The sequence below is a fragment of the Eucyclogobius newberryi genome, unplaced genomic scaffold, assembly GCF_026437365.1.
Source record: "Eucyclogobius newberryi isolate DKJ021-1_F unplaced genomic scaffold, fEucNew1.0.hap1 SCAF_615, whole genome shotgun sequence".
In the NCBI taxonomy this organism is placed as follows: Eukaryota; Metazoa; Chordata; class Actinopteri; order Gobiiformes; family Gobiidae; genus Eucyclogobius; species Eucyclogobius newberryi.
In genome coordinates, this window is record NW_027316296.1 from 959 (window position 1) to 5000 (window position 4042).

The following is a 4042-nucleotide window of genomic DNA, read 5'->3' on the forward strand; positions in this document are numbered from 1 at the left end:
CTTTGTTTTGTTAGTCGTTTCCATTGTTTTGTTTTGTTCCCGCGTCCTTGTGTTGTCTTCTGTCTACATCCCTGTTCCTTAACTTCATCGGACATTACTGCACCGTCCATCACTCATCTCCTCCCTCACTCCTGGACTATCTACTGCCCTAGCCGCCAGCTAACAGCTGGCTTAACACCTGCTGAGGTCCGTCATGGAATCGCGGGGCCTCCCTGCCGTGCAGACAAGGTCTGGGGCAACCAACGCCACTCACTCCACCAGCTTCAACACCCGGTCCACTGCTGCTTTTTCACAACTCTCTGCCCACCAGCTTCTAGTTAACCAGCCTCTAGCCACCGCCAACATTCTAACTGGATTACTCTCATCTGCTGCTACGTTCCATCTCCTCCTCGGACTATCACTCCCGCGCCTCCAGGCCACCGCTCCACCAACTTCTCGCCTACTCACCTACACCGCTGCTGACCTTCACCTCCTCAACCATAACCACCGTCTCCCAGCTGCTGCTGCCTCTGCAGCTAGCTCAGCTGGGATCCTTCGCCGGCCCCGCTACATCCACCGGGGCTCTGGTCTCTCCCATAACCAACACTCCAACGACGGCTCACCTATCCCCTCACTCTGGACTAGTTTTCGCCCCCCCGTCACCCCCACCTGCCGCACTGCCAACCTCAGCAACCTCCGCCCCCCCACCCCTGCGCCCCCATCCATCTCCGCGCCCCCATCCATCTCCCTTGCACTGCTGAACTGCCGCTCCCTCTCCAACAAATCACCTGTTATATCTGAAATGCTACTGGACAATAACATTGATCTGCTTCTCTGTGAAACATGGCAACAGCCCTTGGACTTCTATGCTCTCAACCAAGCCACTCCCTCCAACTACACTTACACTGCCAAACCCCGCCTCTCCGGGCGTGGGGGAGGTCTTGCTGTTATTCATAAAAAATCTACATCCATCACTGAACTGAACCTCAACCTTCCATCCATCTCATCATTTGAATACCTTGCCTTCTCCCTCCCCAACTCTATCACCGCTATCCTGATCTATCGTCCCCCAAAGCCCCACCCCTCTTTCCTCACTGAATTGTCTGAACTCCTCACCATGGCATCCTCTCTCTCTGCCCGCCTCCTACTCACTGGTGACTTCAACATCCACATTGACTGCCCCAATGCCCCACTGACATCCGACTTCCTCTCTCTCCTGGACTGCTTCCATCTCACCCAACATATTGACTTCCCCACCCATACCAAAGGCCACACTCTGGACTTAGTCTGTTCCTCTCTCCTACCCATATCTAAGCCCCACCCCCTCCCCTTCCCACTCTCTGATCATCTCTGCATCCTTTTCTCCGCCCCCCTACCCTCGCCCCACAACCCCAAAAAACGCACCATCACCTACCGCAAAATCAAGTCAGTCAACCCCCTCACGCTCTCCCAGCTCATATCCTCTGCTTTCCCCCCTGACTCCCCCCCTCTTCCCCCGACGACTATGCTGTCATGCTCAACACCACCCTCTCCGACTCCCTTGACTCCCTAGCCCCCTGGAAAACCTTCTCCGTCTCATACATCAACCCCGCCCCCTGGTACACCCCTGAACTCCGCACCATGAAGCAGACTGGCCGCCAACTCGAACGACTCCTCAAAAGAACCCGCCTCACCGTCCACGCCGAAGCTTTCAAATTACACATCTCCTCCTACCGTGACGCTCTCCAAGCCGCCAAATCTGCCCACCTCTCCACCCTCATCAACAGCTCCCACCGGAGCCCTCGCACCCTGTTCTCCACCGTCAACAAGCTGCTCCAGCCACCGGACATCACTCCACCCTCCTCCCCTGACCTCTGCAACTCTTTCCTCCTTGCCTTCAATGACAAAATTTCCAAAATCAACAGCTCCATGACTGCCGTCTCCATTAACTCCATCACCACCCCCACCCCTGCCCCCCCCTCTCCCTGACCACCCACCCTTCCCTCCCCTCACCACCTTCTCCTCTGTTAACTCCTCTCATATCATAGACCTCATCACCGCTTCCAAAACCACCACCTGCTCTCTCGACCCCCTCCCAACGACTCTAACCAAGGCCTGCCTCCCTGCTCTCATCCCCCATCTCACCACCCTCTTCAACCAGTCTTTATCCCTCGGCCATGTTCCTTCCATCTACAAACTGGCCTCCATCACCCCCATCCTCAAAAAACCCACCCTAGACTCCGCCAACCTCTCCAACTACCGCCCCATCTCCAACCTGCCGTTCCTCTCAAAAACGCTGGAACGCATCGTCGCCGCCCAACTTCACACCCACCTCCAGTCAAACAACCTCTATGAACCCCTCCAATCTGGCTTCCGCCCACTTCACAGCACTGAAACAGCCCTGGTCAAAGTACTCAACGATCTCCTCACCTCTGCAGACTCCGGGGCCCTCAACATCCTGTTACTACTAGACCTAAGCGCAGCCTTTGACACTATAAACCATTCCATCCTCCTACAAAGGCTGCGCCAACTGGGTGTTGAGGGCTCTGCACTTGACTGGCTCACATCCTACCTCACCAACAGGCAAGAGTTCATTTCCCTCTCCGGTCACTCATCCACCCTCTCCCCAGTAACGCAGGGGGTCCCCCAGGGCTCAGTCCTCGGCCCCCTCCTCTTCATCTGCTACATCTTCCCCCTTGGCCACATCCTCCGCCAACTCAACCTGGACTTTCACTGCTACGCTGACGACACCCAGATATACCTCACCACCAAATCCACCCAAAACCCTCCCCTCACCCACACCCACACCCTCCCCTCACCCACACCCACACCCTCCCCTCACCCACACCCACACCCACACCCTCCCCTCAGCCACATCGAAGCCTGCATCTCTACAATAAAATCATGGCTCACTCTCAACTTCCTCAAACTGAACAGTGACAAAACAGAGCTCCTCCTCATTGGCACCAAATCCACTCTCAATAAAACTGGTCCCTTTTCACTCAGCATCGACACCTCGACCATCACCCCCTCTACCCTGGTACGCAATCTCGGTGTCATCATGGACCCCACCCTCTCCTTCACTCCCCATGTCAGCCACATCGTCAAGACCTCATACTTCCACCTCCGCCGCATCGCCAAAATCAGACACTGCCTCACCCTCCCCGCTGCTGAATCCCTCATCCATGCCTTCATCTCCTCCCGCCTCGACTACTGCAACTCCCTCCTCACTGGCATCGCCTCCCATTCCCTCCATAGACTCCAAATGGTCCAAAACTCCGCTGCCCGCCTCCTCACCCACACCCTCCTCCTCACCCACACCCGGTCCCGTGATCACATCACTCCCGTTCTCCGCTCTCTCCATTGGCTCCCCATCAAGCAGCGCATAAACTTTAAAATACTCCTCCTCACCTTCAAAGCTCTTCACCACCTTGCCCCCCCCTACCTGTCTGACCTCCTCATCCCCCACCGCCCCACCCGAGCTCTCCGATCCTCCTCCTCTCTCACCCTGGCTGCACCAACATCCCGACTCAAAACTTTTGGCGACAGAGCATTCTCCCGAACAGCACCCCGACTCTGGAACTCCCTCCTCCAACCTGTCCGCCACTCTCCCTCACTCACAACATTCAAATCCCGCCTAAAAACATACCTCTTCACCCAAGCCTATGACCTCCCCTACCCCTAGCCTCCTCTACCCCATTGTCTACTCTTCTACCCCCTGTTACATCCCCATCTTTTTCTCTCTACTTCTTCTGTCTTGTTCATTTTATCTGTATATTAATGTGTTCTGTACGTGTTGTCCCCCCTGTCTGTAAATACCCCCCCCTTTTTTTATATAAGTTCAGCGTCTTTGGGTCACTGAAAAGCGCTATATAAATAAAAGTTATTATTAGGCCCGAGCGCCACAAGCTGGCGAGAGGCCTATTAATCTCGTAAGGCCGTGCGAAGCACGGCTGCGAAAGTGCACACGTAGTGCGCACGAAATCGAGCGCGAAGCGCTCGCCCACTTCCAAACACTCACTAACGCACTCCTTCACTCATGCACGCCCCGTGCATACTAATTAGTAGTAGGAAAATGGAACAT